This window comes from Myotis daubentonii, chromosome 4 (assembly GCF_963259705.1).
Source record: "Myotis daubentonii chromosome 4, mMyoDau2.1, whole genome shotgun sequence".
Classification (NCBI taxonomy): domain Eukaryota; kingdom Metazoa; phylum Chordata; class Mammalia; order Chiroptera; family Vespertilionidae; genus Myotis; species Myotis daubentonii.
The window spans coordinates 33,002,844-33,012,838 of record NC_081843.1 but is presented as its reverse complement, the minus strand read 5'-3'; the positions used below and the strand labels follow the sequence as shown (position 1 = coordinate 33,012,838).

General features: G+C 59.5%; 1 protein-coding gene across 4 annotated transcripts in view; it reads left to right on the top strand.

Moving 5' to 3' along the window:
• Window positions 1-2,050: 2,050 nt before the first annotated feature.
• Window positions 2,051-9,995, top strand: part of CLIP2 (CAP-Gly domain containing linker protein 2) — a 70,041-nt gene continuing 62,096 nt past the window's right edge. For 2 of the 4 annotated variants that reach the window (XM_059693438.1, XM_059693437.1), the window contains exon 1: window positions 2,052-2,374. The gene's annotated coding sequence lies outside the window, so the exon portion shown is untranslated. Of the gene's footprint in view, window positions 2,375-9,995 lie in introns of all 4 variants that reach the window. The other 2 variants (XM_059693440.1, XM_059693439.1) reach the window with 2 other exon arrangements.

Here is a 9,995-nt window from a genome sequence, read left to right as displayed (position 1 = left end):
CTTCTTCCTCTGCATGGGAGAGAAGTCCCTGTTAGAAATCTCCAGCTCACAGGAGAAGATCCAGCCTCCTAACGCACAAAGTCCTTTTATGACCTTGCTCTTTGAATGTCAGCTTTGCACCTGACACTCTTTGTTCTAAGCCCTTCACTAGATTAACGCCTTCAGCCTTGACAACAACCCTAGGAGCAGTGTAACACCAGCTCCATTTTACAGATGGGGAAACAGAGGCCCAGAGAGTATTGCGCATCAGCTGGAGGTGAGGGAGCTGGATTCTCACCACAGCTTGATGCCTTGGTCTTATCTCTTAACTAGAGGCCTGGTGTACAAAATTCGTACAGGTGGGGGCGGGGGTTCCTAGGCCTGGCTGGCGATCAGGGCCTATTGGGGCTGTCTCGCCCAGTCCCTATTGGGGCCTGGACAGCTAGGGTCTACCGGTTGCCGGCCGGGGCCTGGGGGCCTGCTGGCACCTGCCAGCCAGGGCCTGCCAGGGCCTTTCTGGCTGGGGCCTGCTGGGGCCTGCTGGGGCCTGCCAGCTGCTGAATGGAGCCTGCCAGACAGGGAGGCATGGGAGGGAGGAACTGCGGGAGGTTTGCCAGCCAGGGGGAGGGACTGGGGGAGGTTGGCTGTGGAAGCACACTGACCACCAGGGGGCAGTCTCTCTGGTCTTCCGGTTGTAACGGTCACTTAGGCTTTTATATATATATAGATATCAGACCACTCACCCCAGCCCCATCCTCCCTCGGTCTTGAGCACAGCCCTTCCCACCTCGAACCCCCTCCTTTCCTATGAGGTTGGCACCTCCTCCGGAAGCCTGTTCTCCTGTGGGCTCACTCTGCACCCTCCTCCCCAGCTGGTCTCCAGGTCTTGCACCCTCACCAGCTGGGGGCCTCCTCAGGACTGGCCCGTGCCCAGCCTCCATCGTTATGCCAGTACATATTTGCCAGACTGAAGTGAAACACTATCTCAGTTTATCGGTGGGGAAACGGAGTTCCAGAGGTTAATTCATTTCTCAAAGATTCTGGATACTAGGGCAATGGAAGGACGGTTGGTGCCAACTTAGCAAATTTATTCATTCAACAAGTGTCACTGAATGTGCACCCTTGGCCAGGCACGGTGGTGGGCACCTTCGGGGACATAAACAAGACTGTGCTGGTGCCCGCCCTCGGGAGCGAGTCTCAGTGCAGACATCACAGCCTCCCCCAGTACAGCCAGGTTCCCAGGCTCCGGGGAAATGAAGGCGAGTTTGAGCCAGGCTTTGAAGGGGAAGGGTGATTTGTGTAAGCGGGGCGAGCGGGCAGCATTACCGGTAGAGAAACCAGCAAGGCAGAGGCTCAGAGGTTAGTTTATCAAGGGGGAAGGGGGCACAGAAGCACAGAGGCCAACCACAGCCAGGCTCCTATGGGTGTTGGGAGTCATTTATTTCTCATCTCTGGCTGCCACTTAGCCTCTGCTCCCCCACTCGGGGGGCTGGGCCGCGCAGCTCCCTGACATCGCAGGAGAGAGAGAGATCCTTGCCCCGGGGAGAAGGGCTCGGGCTTCCTCTGTCTTGGGTACCAATTTCTGCAAAGACATGTTGGCAGCAAATCACCAAGAACCCTGTGTCATTTATCACCACCCCCTCTAGCCTCGGGACAGCTCAGGAGGATCCGGAGTTCGAGCCTCGGCCACACTGTCCCCTCCTCAACGCTTCCTGTCCAGTCCAAGTCACCTCTTCCGCGAAGGCTTCCTGGAATTCCCCGTCCCTCCCCGCAGCTTCCCAGGCCTCCCTCTCTCCCAGAGGTCTGGGCCATCCTCGTGAGCAGAGCCAGGCTGAAGCCAAACGCGACCGAAGACCAACAGGGGGCCAGCGCTGAAGGGGGTGTCGGCGCACCCCGACACCTCCAATTGCCTGCGGCCCGAAGACCAGCAGCCGCGCCGCGCTTCCCGCCCGCCCGCCCGCCCGCCCGCGCGCTGACGGCTCGGCGCCGGGGCCCGAGAACCGCGAGGCCGCGCGCCGCGGGCCCGCCCCCGCCGCGCCGGCCCCGCCCTCCGGCGCCCTCCCCAGCGCCGGCCCCTTTTGTTCCCTCCCGGAGCCGGGCCGCTCGCTCCGCTCCGCTCGGCTGCTGGGCTCGGCCGCGGGCGCGGAGGCGGCGGCGGGGCTGCCCGGGGCCGCTCCTCCTGCTTTCCCGCCGCCGGCCGGCGCACACGCGGCGCGAGGCCCGGTGCGGAGCGCGGGCGCGGTGTCCGGGCGCCGCGGGGCTCAGCCGGGGCGGGGCGGGGCGGGGCGGCGGGTCCGGGAGCGGCCGCAGCATCCTCTCCCCCCGCGGCGGCGGCCCGCAGAGGAGGAGGCCGGCGCCCGGCCGCTGCCGCTCATCCTGCTGCCCGAGGGGCGAAGGTAGGAGCCGCGGGCGCCCTGGAGGAGGGGGCTTGACGGGCAACAAAGGACCGGGGGCTCGGGAGGCGGCGGCGGCCCCAGCCTCGGCGGGAGCGGGCCGGCCCGGGGACAGCGTCGGGCCGGGGAGAGGCCGCACGGCCGCGGCTGGTGGGTGGGCGTGAGCGGAGCCGGCCCTGGGTGCACCCCAACTTCCCTATGCCTGCAAACGAGGAGGGGTGCTCTGGCGTGGGGAGGCGCTGGGCGGGCTGCGCGTCCCCGTGGAGAGGGCATCGTCAGCGCCTCGTCCCCCCATCTACAGACCAGGGTTCGGCACATCTGCCGGGGCCGCCCGTCCCCTCTCCCCAGGGCAGGGCGAGGGCTCTGGCTGCCTGGCCCGAGGGGCGCCTCCTGGTGGGCGCGGCCCCCAGCCCCCTTCTGCAGACCGGGGTCTGGGAGGACACGGAGCCCTCGCCCGCGGGCTGGAAGCGCCTGGCTGATGTCCTTTGCAAAACTTGGTTGAAGTGCACAGCAGAAGGGGTTAGGGGGAGACTGGGGCAGGGCGACTCCCCGCAGGGGGTGTCCCCCCCGAAGCTGGGCGCTGGTGGCTGGTGAGGCAGCAGATTTTCTGCCCTCCCCATAGGGAGGGGCCGCAGCCGCCTAGGATGCTTCGCTGGGCCTCCAGGACCCGCCCGTTTGGGCCCTTCAGGCGGGGCCTGGGTGGGGCGGGTGCTCGCTGGGCACTGCCACGCTGGCTGTAGCCCCACCCCCTCCCTGGAGAGGATGGGCAGAGGGGCACCTTGTGGGGAGTCACACACACAGCGGCCCATCCCCCAATCTCTGAGATGCTACCTCTCCCTTCTGGGTGAGAAATGGGAGTCCACGTGAGGGGTGCTGGCTGTCCTCACCCTTGTAAGATGCCCAGGGAGGCTAGGGGGCTGGCCTGGGGCTGCTGGCAGAGGAGGAGCAGGGTACAGGGAGCACCACGTGGTGCAGCCTCACCTCCTGTGTGCCACACACTCCCCACCGGTTGTAATGTAAACAATGAACCCTTCATTCATCCAGCTGCTGTCACCTGGCCCAGCTCTGCCAGGCGCTGGCAGGTACACAGGACTGGGGGCATCGCTGCCACTAGGGAGCAGCGCCCATCACTGAGTGAAGTGGTGGGCGGGCTGGGAGCAGAGGAGGGACACGTGGAGGGTGGAGTGGAGAGGAAGCTTGATGGAGTCCATTGCAGAAGTTTGCTGTCAGGATGCCAAATGGGCTTCAGACAGGGAAATAGCATGGGCAGGGCCTGGAGTCAGAGAAGGGCAGGAGTCCTGGTAGCCGCTGGGTTAGAGGAGCAGTGAAGGGTTTAGGTGATGGGGCATGGGGTCTAAGGCGGGGGAGTTCTGTTGAGGGAAGGGATTGTCTTGTCCTTCCTCCTTTCCCAGGAGGGGCCCCTCAGACGTCTTCCTCCACGAGCCGTTTCACCCGCAGTGCCTGGCCTACAAGTGATGGTGGGGCGCATCTCTATGGAGGGGTTAGAGATGCAGAGGTGTTTCAAAGGCAGAAGAGCCTGGCAGAGGGCACCTGGGGGGAACCTAGGCACACAAGGGTGCATCTGCAAGCCCCCAGGGCCACCCGGCAGGCTGGGAAGGTGATGCCTAGAATTTTGCACCCAGAGCCCCAAATCCCAAGTTGGGGATTCACCCTTGGGCACCAATTCTTTTCCAGCATCTCCTGTCCACGTTAGTGGTTAAGAGCTCAGATACTGGGCCCTGACAGCCTGCGTTCAAATCCCAGCTTTGCCACCTACTAGTGACAAATCACTATACCTCTCTCTGCCTCAATTTTCCCGTCTATGAAAATGGGGCTACTTATGGTATCTACCTGTGAGGGTTATTGAGAGACTTGAATCAGTGTGTGTGTGAAGTATGTTCACTTGATGGAGACATGCCCAGTGTTGTTATTGTGGCTGTGCCTGGTGGCCCTACATTCCACACACACATACGCACACACGCATACGCACGCACACACACACACACGCATACGCACACATGCATACGCACACACGCATACGCATATGCACACACGCATACACACACGCTTATTCCCTCTCCATCTGTCCACCGTCAGGCAGTCCTGCCTGTTAGCCTCGCCCAGGCCCTGTTCTCTGCCTCACTGCAGCCTCCTCACCTCCCCCCCTCCCACTCTGGTACACCTCCCTTGGCAATGGGCAGGCCACCATCCCCACAGCTCTAGCCATCCGTGTTCCCTCCACTCTGATCCACTGTAGGGGACCGTTCCCTTTTGGCCTTCCGTCCCTGGCCCTGCCACCCTAAAGATTGACCTTGCCCTTTTGATGCCATCTACTCTACCTCTGCTTCTATGTCCAAAGTGGGGGGAGCTGCATTCTTGACCCTCCTGGTTCCCCGTCATCTTAGTCCCATTGTTTTAACAAAATACTTCAGACTTATACACAACAGAAACTTATTTCTCCCAGTTCTGGAGGCTGGAAGTCTGAGGTCAGGCTGCCAGTGTGGTCGGGTGAAGGCCCTCTTCCAGGTTGCAGCCATTTCCTTGTATCCTATGGTGGAAGGGGCAAGGGAGTTTTGTGGGGGTCTCTTTTATAAGGGCACTAATCCCCTTCATCAGGGCTCCATCCTCATGACCTAATCACATCCCACAGGCCCCACCTCCTAACACCATCACATTCGGCATTAGGCTTCAGTATATGAATTTGGGGAGACACAAACATTCCGAACATAGCATCTGGCCAGTTCTTGAGGGGAGAACAGCAGTCTGTGTGTAGGTCGAAAATAAAACAAAATACATATTGAGTGTACGCTGGGCCCTTTTTTGAGCTTTTTAAATGTGTGTTAGTTTTTGGATATCTTCATCACATTCCCTATATTTTAGAGATGAGGAAATCCTGTTTGCCCTCCATGCATTTGTTAGGCACCTACTGTGTACCTAGAAGACATGCCCCTTCGCCATTTGACCCTAAAGCACAATTTTGGCCATGCTGTCTTCAGACACCTCCACCTCATTTGCTGAAGTGCAAAGTCCAAATGCTCTCTGACTCTCAGGGCCCCGGCTGGCGGTGCCTTGCCTTCCCAGCATGCTCTCTGGTGCTGGCCCTACCCAAACCTGCCTCACCTTGTAAACTGAGTAGCGGGCATGGCTTGATGATGGGCCTGCCCTTGATCGGGAAGGGGAGCAGGCTCTGACCGTGTTTCTGGGATCATTTTGTCAGAAACCTCCAATTAGGTTAAGTGAAAGGAGAGTGAGGAGGGAAAGGGAACTTGTATAGCAAACAATTGCAGGCAGCCTGGCTCCCCCAGGACTCGGGAAGCTGGCAAGCAACCCCTCCTCCGGCTTTCCTCTCTGGACTGTGGTTTCATTTTCCCCACCTCTCCTGGTGCCTCTGTCCCTTCTCTCCCTGCAGGCTCGCTCTCTCCGGGTTGTTGGTGTGGCTGAGGCCACGGGACCTCCCAGGAGCACTGCCCTTGGTCTTGGGGTGCCAGAGAAACCGATTGGCCTGGCGTGGGTGAGGGTGTCTGCCCTGTCCACTCCGCTGGGGGAGGCAGGCCACATGGTCTCTGGGACGGGGTGGGAGGCAGTGCTGGGCACAGCTGCTACAATGTGGGCTGCATTTCTGATGCGTGGTATGTTCTGGGGAAGGACGGGCAAATGGGGTGTCACCCTCCTTGAGAGCTCTCGATATGATGGGAGAGGTAGACCCATAGCTGACTTACAAAAATGCCACAGGATACGAAGTGGGATTCCTGGGGAGAAACTGGAGTTCGCTGATCTCAGGGGAGGACGGGATGGCTGTGCCCCAGGGCTCTCCCCGGCCCTGGCTTGGAGCTGAGGAGGCTGGCGTTCCTATTTCCAGTGTAGGACCTACCCTGTCCCCCCACTCCCTGCTCTGAGCTGTGCTGCCAGGGTCAGTACACAGACACAGTAATACAAAACCCATGTTTTCAGAAGAAATGCTTCAAAATGACAATGAAATGGCTCCCTTCTGAATAGAGAGCGGAGCACGCAGGTGGTTTTTATTAACAAGGCATAAGTGCGGGGCCTTGTCCACTTGCCGGCTTCCGTCTTCACTGAGCAGCCCTGGCTCCGTCCCTGGAATCTTACCTTTGACCCCAGCTGCAGCCAGAAAGACGTCCACTCCCTTCTTTGCCCTTTTGCCCTCTTTGCCCTTTTGCCCTCTTTGCCATGAGAGGGTGGGATTGCAGGCTCCCAAGGAGAGCCTGGTTTGCCGGCTTCCCTTCCCTAAGCCGAAGTCCTGGGGGTGTCCAGGGCTGATCTGCTCCTGCTTGGACCCACCCTGGCCCCAGCTCTTCCCTGGTGGGCCCCACCCTCGCCCCCAACATGTGGCATCAAGGATGGGTGGATGGCTGTGCAGAAAGCAGCCTCTCACCCCTACCTGGTTTGGCTTGGTGGGGTGGGTAGAGCATCGGGTGCGGACCGAAGGGTCCCGGGTTCGATTCCCATCAAGGGCACATACCTCGGCTGCAGGCTCCATCCCCGGCCCCGGTCTCTCTCTGTGTCTCTTCCCCCTCGTTTCCACTCGTCCTAAAAATCAATGAAAAGATGTCCTCCGGTGAGGATTAACCTGCCGCTCAGTGTGTAGGGAGCACAGTGCACTTCAGTTTTGGACCCTGCCTTTGAGAAGCTTTCACTGAATTAGGAAGACATCAGCACCCTTCCTGGAAATGTGAACAAGATCAGCGCCTCTGAGAACATTTGAAGACGAGTAGGAGAGCTGCCTCAGTGCCCAGTGCGGTCATTGCCCTGGCAGGGGTTGCAGGTGGTCCACAGGCACTGGGTGGGTGAGATGGCCTGGGGCTCCCTGGAGGACTAGGACTGGGCCCTGTCTGGAAGGAGGGGCGGACTTGGGGGAGTTTAGGAGGGCCTTCTGAGGGCACAAAGCAGGAAAGCGAAGGAGCAGAGTGTCTGGCTGGGGGCTCAGGAAGGAGCCGGGTCTGCGTCTAGTTGTAGGGCCTCGTTGTGTCTAGTGGTGAGGGCAGGAGGGCACTTGGCGTCTTCGGGTTTGGGGCTGCCCTCTATCCTGCTTCTGCCCAGGTCCTTTTCTAACGTAGACCGTTCGCTTCATAAATCCGTTGCTTGTAGCTTCGGTCACTCAGCTCACAATCAGCTTCTTTCAGACCAGAGGTGGTGCTGGGCTCGGGGAACGGGGAACGGCGAGCACAGAGGAGGGGCGACATCCGAGAGGGTCATGTGTGCACTTTGTCTGATTCTAGAGAGGACTTGAGGTGATTTGCAAAGATAAACGCAGTATAATGAGATGAAAAAGACGGGAAAAAGAGGAAACGCAGGGTAGCAAAAGCCAAACGATGCCCAAGGGGTCCTGGCACCCTCTGTGGAGGTAACTTGACACGGCTTTCCAGCGGCTGGGTCTGAGGGGGAGCGGAAGTTCCGAGTGGCTTTGTAGTGTCACATTGGCTCGTGTGAGGCCATGCTATGTATGAAACAGCAGCCTGAGTGAGGGATAGCACCTCCAAGTAGGAGCTGGGTAGTGTGGTCCTGGGACAGGCAGATGTCCAGAACGCAGAGGGTGGGAGGGAGGGCAGCAGCCGCCTCTGATCCTTCTAATCCTCCTCCTGGAGGGTCCAGCCAGCAGCTGTGGCTGGGCTGCTGCCTGCAGCCAGCCCCTCAAAGTGTCTAATGGGCTCTAGGGGTGGATGAGACCCTGTGAACCAGGAGCCAGACTGGTCCCTGCCCCGAGAATCCCCACCTCGTGAGAAGGTGTGGAGGGTCTGATACAGGACTGTGCCCACCCACTTGGTCCCAGGAGTTGGCTAAGGGATAGAAGAGGGGTGAAGGCATTCCTGGCAGATGGCGGAGGGTGTCTGAGGGAGCACTGAGAAGTTTAGGGAGGCTGAAATGCGGGGCTCTGGGGGGAAGGGGCTCAGGAAAAAAGGCCAGGGCAGGTGAGGGCCAGGTCAGCAGGCAGGAGTGCTGCAGACCGTGGCCCTGGCACTGAGGGCTGTGGGCTGTCCTCCTAACCTTTTGCCTAAATCTTTGCCCTTGTCCCCCCGACCTGGGTACTGGAGGAGAGTTGGTCTTGTTCTGAGGAAATAAAGAGAAGTGGTTCAGAGCGCAGGCTCGTGGCCAGGGGGCCCGAGTTCCCATGAGACATCTGCCATTTGTCAGTTGCATCACCCTGGGCAAGTGGCTTGACCCCTCTGGGCCTCCGTTTCCCCATTAGTAAATTGGGGCTCATAACAGTATCTTCTTCACAGGACTGTTGTACAGATTAAGTGGGTTAATTTTATAAAGCGCTTAGACTGGTGCCTGGAGCAGAGCAAACATTACAGATCTGCAGCTGCTTATGCTGGAGCAGTTCAGTGGAGGAGGGTCTCATCCCACCCTGAGCACACAAGTTCAGAGTCAAGGACAGCGAAGAAGCAGAGTCCAGCAGCTTTGGGTTGCCCTTCAGAGAGAGAGGTGTGGGCATGATCGCCCTTGCCCTGTGGTGGGCTGGCCCTGGGAGGTGGAGGTGCTCAGCAGGTCCCTCTTAATATGGGTTTTGACAGTAATAACAGTTGCATGAGTTTGGAAGAGCTTCCTATGGCAGCTGTGCCACCTGGAGCAGAACCCTGCTCCCAGAGCAGGCCTTCGTCTCTGCTCAGTCCCCTCTAGCGATGGGGGCTCACTGTCTCTTTGCTCTTTGGACCCAGAGCCGGTGAGCACCCTGTGTGTGCTGTGTGCGTCAGATGCGCTTGGTGCCGGCTTTTCTGCAGGATGCGAGTCCTTAGAACCTTGAATTGCTCCTCTCTGTCCTTCCCAGACATGGCTTCAGGCCAGCCGGTGAGTGCCACCATGGGGTGTGAACAAGCTGCCATGGCCTCCAACTGAGTGTGGGGAGGATAAGGGTGGCAGAGGAGGGCATTTTCATCCATTCGCCTATTGATTAAACATCCTGAGCTGTGTGTGCGCTGGGCGCTGTCCTAGGTACCGAGAGCTCAGCCGTGAACAAGATACGCAAAGAACCTGCCCTCGTCAGCTGCTGTCAGTGAGAGCTGAGGGGGTTTGCCAGAGGCCGAGAGGAAGGGCATTCTGGGCAGAGGGAACAGCATGTGTAAAGGCCTGAGATGCGACAGTCCGTATGGGTGTGGGGCATTCTGCCAGAATTTGGTGGCTGGGGATAGTGGAAGGCAGGGGTTGCCTTTCTGGAAGCAATAAAAACAACAACATAACTTTGAGGGCTCGTTAGTGACTGACCTATCCCTAGGGCCATTAAGTTCTGCCGCTTCTTTACTCTCCCCTCCCCTGCCTTCCAGCAGCTTTGGGTTGCCCTTCGGAGGTGTAGATGGTGCCCTGGTCCTGGTTCATCCCCCTGGCTGGTTCATGCCTTCTCCAGGCTGCCACACCCTGGCCCTTCCTTGTGGGCCTTGGTTTACAGCTCCTCCCAGAGCTGGCTGAGCCTCTCATGCCACGGAGGGGCCAAGCCTGGACTCTGGGTCAGCCTCCTGGCCTGCCCCCTGCAGGGGAAGGCTCCCGTGTGAGAGGAGGCCTGTGCTGACTCGCGACCTTCTTTAGGGAAGGTGGGTCCTGGGAAGGTTGTTCAATGCGCACAGCACCACCGAGTGCCACACCCCGGGCGCCTGAAGTCCAAGGGGCTCGG